We start from the raw sequence: 13,296 nt of genomic DNA on the forward strand, positions 1-13,296 counted from the left end.
AAAATATAGGTGATACGATCTAATGACTTTTGGTATGAGGAAAGTTCAGTTTTAATTTGATTACTTACCAAATAGACTACATTTCTCCCCCACGCACATTTTCTCAATCTGCATAATTAAAGAACAGATTATAGTCACTCTAACAGCTCTGTTCCAATGCAGTAAGGCCTGCAAGTAATGTGACTTAAAATTTACCTGATTATGGACCCAGTTCTGTCACCCATCTTCATGCTGAGTAGTAGTTACTCATAGGAGTAGTCCGGTTGCACCCATTGGACTACTCCATGTAAGTGCTACTCAGTATGAGCGAGGGTGTCAGAGCTTGAATATACCTCATAGATCAGAACTGCTCCTCCAAAGCTGAGAAAAATAATACAAGGAATTTATTTTAGATCTGGGAGAATTGCTGATAGATAAAATATTATCTGATGAATTCAGAACAATTTTTTTCTATTTCCTTAGGTAAAATTTCTCTTTTTTTTAAAAAAAAATTGCTCTGTATTTAAAAATAAAAAAGAAAGTTTGAGGGGGAAGGGGTTAAACAAACTGATAAAAGCCAGGAAATTCACTGTGACTATTCAAGCTCACGGTATTATGTTTGCAGACAGCTAAAGTTTTGTTAGTATTTGAATGTGGGTCAGGAAACAGACACCGTACCATGTGACTTAAGCAACCAATTACACAGCTTGGATATAATATTGTGAATAATCTTGTAATGGGGTCAGCCACCTCCTGACTGCCCCCTCATGGCCAGGGGTCGCTTTGCAGGCACTCTGTCCCTGTTAGCCCCCTCATGCAGGCCCCTTAAGTACATCACACAATCACTCTTGTGGCTAATGGCACTCCTACCCAGAGCTAGATTAATAACAGCAATGGTTCAAGCAGTCCTCAGGGGCCCCAGAATAAAGTCTATAACCATAACACAAAAGTTCATACTCAGCCCTGGTTCTTCTGCCATACACAGTCAGCTCCATCAAAAGCGCCAGTCCCAGCTCTTTCTGGCTGGAGTACAGCACTCTGGCTTCCAGGTCCCCCAACCCTTTCTCCCAGTTGGGATCTCCATCAAGACCTAGGCCCACTACTCCCAGGCTTTACATGGCTGAAGTTCAGCCCTTGGGTTATGACTTCTACGCCCAAATTTTTGCTCAGTCGGGGTCTCTAGCCAGAGCCTCCTGCTCACTGCAGCTCCTCTCTGTCACAGCTTTCTTAGTGTCAGGCTCTTCCCTGCAGCAGCCTTTCACTGTCTACAGTTTTTTGCATTTCCTCTTCATTGCAGTCTCTTGCTGTTCTTTGCAGGGCTATCACCCTGATCTCTTCAAGGTTTGGCTTATTCTGTAATCAGGGTTGGCTAGCTCTAGTCTGTAAGGGGCAAGCTATCCTGTTACAAGTTATAGGCTGGAAATGGTTCAACTGAATTCAAATAGTTCTTAGATTTTTAAGCCATAAAAACGTTCTTTATAAAAACTATAGTCTGCCTGCCTGAGGAGAACATACTAACAAAATGGTCTAAATTCACTCAACAAATTATTGATCTCAAATTACTCATCTAGCTCTACTCCTGCTTTTCTTTACATATACTTTTAAAATGAAAGTATCTCCTTAATTTTGGCTTCCTTGGCCTCTATCTCTATTATGAGTGTTCTATATAAAAAGCAATACCTGTTCACGTACACGTGTGTGTGTGTGTGTTTAGTTAATACTTATAAAGAGCGCCATCTACAGGCATATAAGAATAGGTCTGCAACATTGCTAATAAGTTTGTAGGTTCAATACAGTCGTTACACTGCAAAATGACTTCTTATAAATAAAAACATAATTAGCATTAAAATATTATATTGATATATGAAACATATAATGGAATCTGTAAATAGGTAAAGGGTAATAATCATTTAAGAGAGTGTCCTTCGTTAGCTTTGCCACGAAGACCAAGGGTGTTAAGAGCTAGTATACACAGCAACCAGAGGAAGCCATTTGCAGTATATTTAACGAGTTTTTTTATCAGCCTTACAAAACCCAGGAACTATGCTATATGATCTTGGCCTCTATCTACTGGCACCTTAACTAACTGTTTACATACATACAAGTTATAGAACATTCCAGTAACAAGGTAAATATTGGAGATGGTCAGAAAAATTCCAACAAAACTGTTTTTTGTCAGAATTTGCCAATTTATCTAAATGTAAATGGTCCACAGAGATGGTTTGATTTTTGACAAAGTTCCTCTGGAAACCAGGGAGGGTGAAACCTGACAGGCAGGTTACCAATGGAAGCCAGCTTGCCCATCTAGCTCCTGGGCAACCTATCTGGCTGCTTGCTGGGGAGCTTGAGCTCCCAGGATCTGCTGCTCTGGGGCATTCCACCAAGTAGACTGCCGCAGAGTCCAGACCCCCAGGTCTTCCAGAGTCTGCAGCTCCATGGCTCCATCCCCTTTCATGGAGAATTTTTAGGGTTTTGTTGTGAACTGGAATGAAACCAAATTTTGAAATGGCAAAATCTTCCACAAAACGGAATTACCGTTCTCTGCCCAGCTGTAGTAGATATTGTTCTGCTTCATGAATAAGGTACTCGCAGATGCGCACACACACGCATACACATCCAATGACTGATTTCTGAAAGTCTGGAAAGACTCCAGCAGCTCCTTATTGCAGGTATCCTTCCCTGTGGCAGGGAAAGTCTCCTCCAGCTCCTTGCTGCTGACCAGTAGCTCCCTGCTACAGAAGTTTTCCCTGCTGCCTCCCCCTCTTTCACTGAGGTGTAGCTACACCACAGCACAGATGCAGTCTGATTTTTCTCTGTGGTGTGTATCTACACATACTCAATGCACTGCTGCAAGAGGTGTGCAGTGTATACTTAGCTTTTTCCATTACAAAGCGGAATGTATGCTTGTAGAATGCATACCAAACTGATCACCATAGGTGCTGGAATTAGTGGCATGGGGGGGGGTGCTGGAATTAGCTGCCATGCCCCCTGGCTTGAAGGGGTGTCCGTTTTATACAGGGTTTACAGTTTGGTTCAATAGCTTTCAGCACCCCCACTATAAAAATTGTTCCAGCAACCCTGCTGGTCACCAAAGCAATCTGGCTGTTCTGGATTTAATGCTTCTGGAATCATTCCCCCTGCAAAATGGGGATTATCCAGTGATGTAGGACTGCCATAGGCTCTCCTATGCTCCCCCTGGACACAAGCACAAGAGGTGTGGTTGGACAAAAGGGAGTATGGCCAGCGCATTTCAGCACCTTGCTAATCCCTTGAAGTTGGACCAGTCTCTTGGAATGGTGGGGAGCCAGGCCCACATTAGAGCAACCTTCAGACTGTTTCAGCCTCTGGATAGTCTGAGGATCAGGGAAATGTAAAGATGGCTTATAACCATCTTTGTCACAGCACCCACCCCCATCCCAGATCTTGTGCCAAGCACAGCTCAGCCAGACAAGAGAATCTGTTCTATCATCCATAGTCAAAATCAAGACGAAGACACTGATATCACGTAATGATATTGTAAACTAATGTGTTAGTTTCTGAGATTTGGACATGCTGGTGGGAATTCCACTATTCTATGCTAACTGTTAATATAACTCATAAGTAATGCAACGATTTGGTCATGGACATTTTTAGTAAAAGTCATGGACAGGTCACGGGCAATTAACAAAAATTAATGGAAGCCGTGACCTGTCCCTGACTTTTTTACTAAAATGTAAAATGGGGGGAGAGGAGGGTCAAGTACCCTGCCCTGCTGTGGCTGGGAGCTGTGGCTCCATAGCTGAGAGCTGGGAGGGACCCCTGCCTGTGGTGGCTGGGGAGCTGTGGGGGATCCCCTGCTGCCCGGGGACTGGGGAGCTCTGGATTCCCTGGCTGCTGGAGGTGGCTGAGGAGCTGGATTCCCCCCGAGATGGGGGAGCTGCAGGGGTTCCCTGGCTGCTGGAGGTGGCTGAGGAGCTCTGGGGTATTCCCGCCGTGCGCTTCCCCTCCCCCCCCACAAGGTGGCTAGGGAGCTGCAAGGTATCCCCCACCGCCTACAGGGACTTGAGATCTCTGTGGCATTCTCCTGCCAGCAGCGGCAGCTGAGGAGCTGCCGGGGATCCCCACCCTCCTTGGGGACTGGGGAGCTCCGAGGGATTCCCCCCACACAGAGGCTGGGGAGCTGTGGGGGACCCCTGCCACTCCAGGCAGCAGGGGTACCTCAAAGCTCCCAGCCACCATGGGAGCCGGGGGTAGCCTGCAGCTCCCAGCTGCTGCAGGCTGAAGTCATGGAGGTCGCGGAAGTCATGGATTCTGTGACTTCCGTGACCTCCATGACCAAATCGTAGCCTTACTCATAAGCAATTTCATTGATCCATTTTTGCATGTGGATGGTTATTCATACCCAGATTTTAGCACCTATGTAAAAGGGAAATAGCCCATGAAATCTTAAAATTCAGTAACTTACAGAATGTCAAGTGTCAGTATGTGGACACATTTTTAGACTGAGGAAATGGAGATGGGGAAGGAAACAAGATAATCAAATGCTACGCTCTGTACCTGTTTATCCTGAATACTATTTTTTAGAAGTATTTATTTATTATTTCATACATATTATGTTAGTGCTTCGAGACCAGCCAGAATAGGGCCCATTGCTAATTGCGTTACATAAATGTATTAAATGACCGTCCCTGCCCCCAAAGCATATACAATTTAGAAGGATCTAGACCTACAATCTAGAAATGGGCAAGAGCTAGCTAATACGTTATCTAGTGTGCTGCTTCCCCTGGGTGCAGGACTGTCGCCTATTGAACCTTTCTCAGCGTATTTTCCAGGCTAATTAAATGGAACATGTGATGAGGTTTCAGTTGCTCTCTTGAGAGACTCATATCTTACTATCAGGAAGTTTTTCCTTTTCAATTCCATTCTAGGACTCCGAATCCTATGCAGAATATTTGGTTTTCCTCTTTGAAGTTTATATTAAGAGCCTTCATATATTTGTAGTCTGTAATCTTAACTCCCCCCGACACATGCACATCATTGTCATTTAACCATGCTCTATCTAGCCTTATCCCCTTACAAGAAAACAGAAACAAGTGCTTCCTTGGAGATTCATTTATTCTTCCTTCCATCCAATGGCAGAGGGGGGTATTTGGCAGTAGTTATTTTTTTCATTATGGTTTTGGGACAGCTAAGGTAAAAGAGATACTCTTCATTTTGAATGTGCAGAAATTCATGATGATTCTCCCCTCTCGAGGAAGGGCATTCTATAGCCATGCACTATCTGCTGAAAAAGCTCTCTCTAGTTTTCAGAAGCCTTATCTTTGTTGTAGACTGCTCTGTTTTTCCTGAGGTATAGAGCTGAAAAGACTCTAGTCATGGAGTGCTAGGCAGTTTGGACCCAGCCCATTGAAAGCTTTGAAGTTTTGGCCCTGGGACTTTGAACTGGACCTGTTACTCAGTGAGGAGGCAGTGTTCTCCTCCCTCCTCCTTGACCAGCCACCCCACAACTTGAAGCCACAAGATGACCTGCCTGCTATCGCTGCTGTTGTTTGAGGAACAGCTGGTGTTAGGAGGGAAACACTCAGAGGAGCACTGCATGTGGTATGAGAACAGAAAAGCTGGATGGGTGATGAGTGGTAGGGACTGGAATAATTGATGGATTTGTAGGAGGAAGAATATAGACTTGATGCAGAGGTTTTTAGCGAGATGGGTGGTATTGAGTATTTTACTCAGGGAATGTCCCATGTATCAATGGGTAACCTAGGTGTTATTTTCAACTCTGACCTCTCTCTAGGTCCTCACATTAAGGCTATGTCTAAATCTTACAGATTCTTCCTGCATAACATCTCTAAGATACAGTGTTAGTTATCCATCTACACAGCTAAAACTCTTGACCAGGCTGTCCTTTCAATGACTGCAGCAGCCTTTTCTCTGGCCTTAACAAATGCAGCCTTGCCCTGCTCATGTCCATTCAGAATGCTGCTGCAAAGATCATTGTCCTAGCCCATCACTTTGATAATATCACCCCTCTCTTTGCACCCCTTCACTGGCTCCCTCTTCTCTATCATATCAAACTTAGGCAACTTGTCTTCTCTTTCAAGGCCATTCACAGCTTGTCCCCATCTTATTTATACTCTCTCTCTGACTCACGTTGTGTCGATTCCCATCCCTGACTGGCCCATGATACCAGCCTCCCTCTCCCACTTGCTAAATGTTCACACAAGCGCCTTTGTGTTTTCTCATATGCTGTCCTTCACATTTGGGAGGTACTCCCACCCACAGAGCCACTTTATTGTTCTTCAAAATCCCTCTCCTTTGCTGTGAAACGGATTTAAAAAGAAACACCTCAAAAATGGTTACGCTGCTGGTGCGCTGATACCCCTACCTGTCATACTGAACAATGTTGCCCCATTGTTTCCTTGTAATCCACCATCTGTCTATATCCAGCTTTTGTTTCTTGTCTTATATGTACACTGTAAGCTTTTGGGGGTGAGGGCAGGAACCATCTTTTTGTTCTGTTTTCATACAATACCTTACACAATGGGTCTTGGGCCATGTCTGGGGCTCCTAGACATTATGGTAATACAAATAGACAATAATAATTTATAATGTTGGCTTTCTCATTTGTTCAGATGTTGGCAGCACATCACTGCATTATAGACTCCATTTCTAGAAGGAAACCATAGTCTACGTGCTGTTCCTGGGGGTGAGTGGGAAGTGAAGGTGTTTGTTTCCATCCCATTTAACCAACGCTTGAAAGCACGTTGGAATCGGAGTGCATTAGGTACCGTCAGTCATGGGCCTGGCATCTCCCTGCTCTGCAGTACCAGTGGAATGAACAAATCTGGTTGTCTGGGTCATTTGCTGGCACATTTTCTGAGGAAAAAGTGATTTATAAGATGAGAAGTAACCTTCCAAACTGAATGTTTCGTACGCTGTGCTCACCTCAGGCTGTAGCTGCAGACACAATGCGATGCCATGGTCTGATAATGCAATACCAGGAATTATAAAAATAGCACAAAGGAATGACAGAACCTGCTATAAAACCTTGCTTTATGATTCATTTCATTCCTGATAATACATTTCTCAATTTCATTTCACTGCTCCTGGATTGTCTTTTTATGCTATGAAATTTTTTCCCCTTAGATATTTGATATAAAAATGGATCTTAAAAATATATTGTGAATGAAGAACAATGTGCACCATTTCTGTAAAAGAAGATTGTCCCACAGTTTCATTCAATGAATGTTGTACTGTGCTTAAGAGAGGCTCACAACTGAAATAGCTTCACATCAGAATAAAGGTGTATTGGTAGAGGTTTGCCTCACACCAATGCTATCCATTCTTTATGCATTTTAAAATAAGGAAAGAACACACCAGGTTAAAAAGTGATGATGATCATCTGCAAGGAAAAAAAATCTGTACACCTCAAATTAAAAATAATTAATTGGGAATCACAATATGATATGTATAAGCATATCTTTTCTAAATGTTGTGTTATAACAGAAGCTGTAATCTCAGGAGGCTGTTAATTCTATATAACACCTGCCCTCTTCCGCACCATCACTTGATTTCTCTCTTTTGGCACCTTCCCTGCTTCATTTAAACACACCATTGTCTCCCACATCCTCTCTAGACCCCACCAGCCCCCTTTCCTTTGCCTCTGATCTTTTCCTAACATGCTGCAACTCGTGCTGAACTGATCACCTCTCCAACAACTGTCTCCTTGATCCCGTGCAATCTGGCCTTTGCTACCACCACTCCACTGAAACTGCCCTTCCAGAAACCACCGGTGACCTCTATTTTGGCCAAACGTCAAGGCCTCTTCTCAGTTCTTCTACTCAATCTATCTGCCTTCAGCACAGCTGATCACTTCCTTCACTCAGCTCACTCATTCTTTGCTGTCCTGGCTCCCTCCCCACTTGTCTAACCATTTTCTTCTTGATCATCTCATCTACTATACTGCAGCCTCCTTCTCTTTGCCCTCCATGTCTCATAACTTGTCCTCTTCAATCCATTCAAAACTCAGTTGCAAAAATAGTCTACATTACTAACAACACAAACATGTTCACAGACCCTTTTTAATCCCCTTCACTGGCTCCATGTTTTCTTCTGCATCAAATCCAAGCTCTTACTTCTTGCTTCATTGTCTTCCACACTCTAACTGCTTTCTATCACTGTGTTCTTGTCTCCCTTCTCTCAACACATCTCTCCCCCGCCACAATTTGTTTTGACCAAGTTATCTAGGCAACCACATGTTTGTATTCCTGTTGCTTTTATCTTCCCACAACTCCTCTGAGTGTTTGTCAACATATCTTAACAGGGCCTGATCCAAAGACCATTGACTTCAACAGAGCTTTGGAGTAGGCCTTTAGCCTCTAAGCTCTTCAAGGCAGGAGCTCCATATTTATTTCTTTTGTAGAGTGCCATGAATATTTTGATGCTATAAGTCAGTGTTTCCCAAACGTGGGACGCCGCTTGTTCAGGGAAAGCCCCTGGCGGGCCAGGCCGGTTTGTTTACCTGCCGCATCCGCAGGTTCGGCCGATCGCAGCTCCCACTGTCCGCGGTTTGCTGCTCCAGGCCAATGGGGGCTCCAGGAAGCAGCACAGGCCGAGGGACAAACCAGCCGACACTTCCTGCAGCCCCCATTGGCCTGGAGCGGTGAACTGTGGCCAGTGGGAGCCGCGATCGGCCGAACCTGCGGACGCACCAGATAAACAAACCGGCCTGCCCTGCCAAGGGCTTTCCCTGAACAAGTGGCGTCCCAAGATTGGGAAACACTGCTATAAGTAATAAAGAACTGGCCCTTTGGAGCAGATTTGTCATCAAAGCATGTTGCTTACCCTGTTGAAAATATATAAACTAACACTGAGTTATATGCGTCTTCTTGCCAATGGGATCTTTACATTTAGGCTGTTACAGAATGAATAAAGATTTACAGCCCATGACAAGGAAAAAATAGCTCTACGTCCACTATAGAGCATTTTGTTCATATCAGACAGCACACTCTGCTTTTTGGCATTCTTTTCCTAGGGTACCTGGAGCACCCTAATGCAATGGCTATGACCATTTGATGCATAGCATTTTCTACAACCTGTCAGTTTAAAATCCCAACACATGCAAGCTGATTCTGATTTCTCTGGAAGATTCACTTTCAAGGTTGGCAGTATTTAACATACTGTAACTTCTTAAAGTGCATTTCTTATTGGGTTTATTTGATTTTTTTTTTCTGAAGGATAGGAAGAAGGGACAGAGGGTAGAGTGAGACTGAAGATTAATGCTTTAAGTTTTTCTTAAAATAAAAATCACTAGAAGCCCAGTGCTCAGGAGCTACCCTATAATAACATACCAGTATACACACATGATAGGAAGGGGCAAATTAGGACTGAAACAGACTTCATTGGTAAAGTAAATAATAGTGAATGAAACAATAGTTTAAAGGTGAAATTTACTGTAACTGGACAGTATCTTTTAAAGTAGATATTGGTCTGAAGCCACAAAATTCAGCACCCACATATTTTCAAGGGTTTTGGTTGGACCATTCTAGAAACAGGGCCAATTATGAAATTTGGATCTGTATCCAGTTTTGATTACTTCTCCTTACAGTTAGTGATGTCTGGACCTTGGGGTCTTGCATTGTTCTGCACTCTTCTTTTAAGTTTGTTTCGTTTGAAAGACTTTTTTTTCTCCAGGTGCTGAAGATGAATATCACATACCATAATCTAGCATGCTGCCACGTATTAACCAGTAACTTTGATTTCGATATTTGAAGGAGTTTCCAAAATATTTCAGATGCAGGTCTTTTGCTAAGTGAATTATTTTCTCCCACTTGCAGTGAGGATAACGGATTTGCAGTTTCCTGGCATGTAGTTCTTTAGTAATGACATAGTTTGTTTCTAGTCAACTATATAATTTACCATAATTTTGTATTATTTACCATTTATATTAGTGTATGTTTCAGTCACAATATTCCAAATTCTCTGTTAACTTTACAATCCTTTATTTCACAGAGTGCTAGTGAAGCATTAAAATTTTGTGTTGCGACTATCAGCTTGGTTATAAGTAGGGACAGAACCCAGCATCTACGCTAAACTAAGCATGAACAGCTACATCTTGAGCTAAAGGGCAACTTTGCGTAGTTGGAGTTGCAGCAGATTCATATCCTTAGTTGATCAAAGAAAGAGGAGGCTCTTTAAAATATATTGACCAGTAGATTACACTTACAAGTCCCAAACAGCTTTCTTTAGTAGGAAAACTAGCCAAATAAAGCACATATGTTACTGGAGACTAAATTTTCAGCATCTTTTTTTCCTGTTTCTGCTCATCATGAAGAAGAGCAAAGGAATAACCAGCACTATGGGGAATAAGGCTTATAGTAGAAACTAGCTTTCCTTGTAGGCTGAATTTTCCAAGGAGCCTAAGGGAACCTGTGACGCCGGGAGTCCCTCAATCTGAAATGGCAGAGGGTAGCCATAACATAACTCACATCAGGCCTGACACACTCATTGTCCCAACACCCTGTTGCCATAATCTGTAGCTAAAAGGTGTCATGTGAGGTATCCTATGCAAACTGGCAACATGTTGTTAATTAATATTGAGTGATGTGTGTATGGGTGGTGTATAAAGAATTATAGATATGTGATGGAAATATGCTCTCAAAAGGTATTTTGTGAGCAGTGCATTAACCCAGCCTATCCTAGACACAGGAATATTGTTTTCTGTTTTTTCTGTCTCCCCAATGTAAATTGAGCTAGGCAACACCTCCGAGGAAAATGGAAAGGACATCTACATAAAAGGTAAACAAAGCCATCAACTAAATGAGCAGGGACAGATGAAGGGAAGCCCATGTAATGATCACAACGGGAGATGGAACTTGCACCCTCAGGATGCTTTCCTAGCTCTTCTTGAAACAGAGACAACAGACTTTGGAAAAACTAAGCTGAAAGAAAGATGCCAAAATAGCTCTATCATCTAGGGGACAATTGTGAGCAGCACCCTATGAGCTCATGAAAAGTATATCATCTTGGCCTGAAAACCAAGGAAATGAGTATAGGTGAGAAACCTGCTTAGATAAAGATTGTAACTCTCTGAAGTTAAGTTTTAGTTGCTAGAAAGTTTTTGTTTGTTTTACTTGTAATGATATCTGTGCCTTCTGTTCTTACTTATTATTATGTAAATATCTGCTCTCAATAAACTTATCCTTGTTTTATTACAAAACTATCTCAGTGCTGTGTATTAAACTGAAGGGTGAAATCCTCAGCTAAACTAACAGGCTGGGTGTGTGCTCTGTCTCTGGATATAGTGAACTTAACTTTGGTGAGGGAGTGTCCAGCAAGAAGGACTGGACGCTGCAGGGGAGACAGTTCTAGGAAGACTCAGGACTAGAAGGGCTGTTGGTGTCATCTCGCAAGTAGTAATCAGGCTGGTGGAAGCCAAGATGAGGCCACTGTGCTGTGAACATGCTGCTGAAGTCAGGGCTAAGCCAAAGCTGTACCCAGAAGCATGCAGGGTTACAGGGCAGGTGGGGACACAACGCCTTACTGGTCTGGATGAACCCCAAAGTGTCTCAGAACCTGACTGGGATTTTGACCCTCTACTTCCCTTAGGGTTCTGAGACTCTCCCCTCTCACTGCATTTCCAGCCTGAGCCCAAATGTCTACACTGCTATTTTTAGCCTCACAGTGTGAGCTCTGAGAGCCTGAGTCAGTTGACCTGGGCTCTGAGATTTGCTGCCATGGGTCCTTTTTTATTTTATTTTATTATTTTTTTTTTTTTGCTGTTTAGCTGTAACCTGGGACACTCTGCCACAGATCTTTTTTTGCAGTTCAGACGTATCCATAGACTTCTTGGAAAATTCCAGCCTTAATATTGCCTATTATTGGATGGGCCTGATCATGAATGGTCCTTCTCCTATTTCAGTCAGTGAAAGAGGAGAGCACCCAGACCTGACATGATTGGCAAGTATCTCTGGAGGATCATATAGATCCATTCGTATTCCACAGTGCAGAACCCATGAGGATTTCTAGTCCGTTCAAATCAATTAAATGAATTGAAGGTAGATTCATGGCTTCAGATTATGCTTCAGCTTATATTTCAATTTATTGTTCACCTCATGGCTCCCTCGACACTGTATAAACTCTCTATGAACATTGTCATCATTAAATACAAGCACCATGTATTTTATTTAAAGCCATATATATTTCACAACCCCAGAGAACAGCGAAAGAAATTAATGTTAACAGATTTGACTCTACAGATACTCTCTTGGGTTATTTGACTGAATGCAATTATAGGAAGGTTCTTGTTAGCCACCTGCTGGTCAGCCCCCAGGTCTGGAATTCATCAGTACATATATCAACTTTTAAAACATTTTTCTGTAACTTATTTTTAATAAGGCCTGGGTTACAAAATTACTTGGTTTATGTTTGTAAGAGCTGCCAAGGATATGAACAAGTAAAGAGGGGGAAGTTGATTTTACCCAGAGGTACGCTCTTCAATAACTCCTTCTCAAAGTAAAATATTGCACTATGTTGCCAGCTTTCTGCTAATGCACTGTGCCATCCTGTGAGATCTATGCTTTCTCAGAATAAATTGGGAAAAAGCTAACTCCATAATATGAAGCAACAAATCCTCTTCTCTAATCCATACTATCAATCTCCTGTCTAAACACATCTTGGGTGACATCTACCCTCAGGGCTGGATTTAGTGTCGGGCAACATTCTGGAGGCTTGGGGGGGAGGGTAGGAAGGGCGCAGAGCTCGGGGTGCTTTTTTCATTGTTAGTGACAAAAGGAAAAATAGAATGTTTGACGTAAAATGTTTTAGGTATGTCAGATGTAGATCATTTTTCACTAACCTATATTGAAAGCAATCATCTATTGAGATCCATGTGAAACAAATCTTACATTTAACTCACTTGTCCTGCTTATACAGCAGATCAGTTTGCAGGTGTTGAATACTCCAAGTAAATGATCTGGGACATGATCATGAATCTGGCCAGGGCCAGATTTAGGGGCAGTCAACCCAGGTGACCACCTGGGGTACCAGTCTTAGGGGGCGCTGGGCTCAGAGTGCTGTTTTTGTTGTTAGTGACAAAGGGGAAAATAGAACGTTTGCAGTAAAATGCTTCAGGTATTCCATATGTGGGTTCATTTTTCACTAACCTCCTAGAATGTTCTGGACCTTTGTAGAATCTCGTGGAACCTTCCAGACTTTCTGAGAACTACATTTTCCTTTGAACCTCCTAGAATATTGTCAGCCATGCCCTCATAGGTATATAAGGGGCAGGGCGTCACAAGTCAGTCACTGAGATATCAGAAAGAACTGAAGTGAAGTGAG

This window comes from Caretta caretta, chromosome 1 (genome assembly GCF_965140235.1).
Source record: "Caretta caretta isolate rCarCar2 chromosome 1, rCarCar1.hap1, whole genome shotgun sequence".
NCBI lineage: Eukaryota > Metazoa > Chordata > Testudines > Cheloniidae > Caretta > Caretta caretta.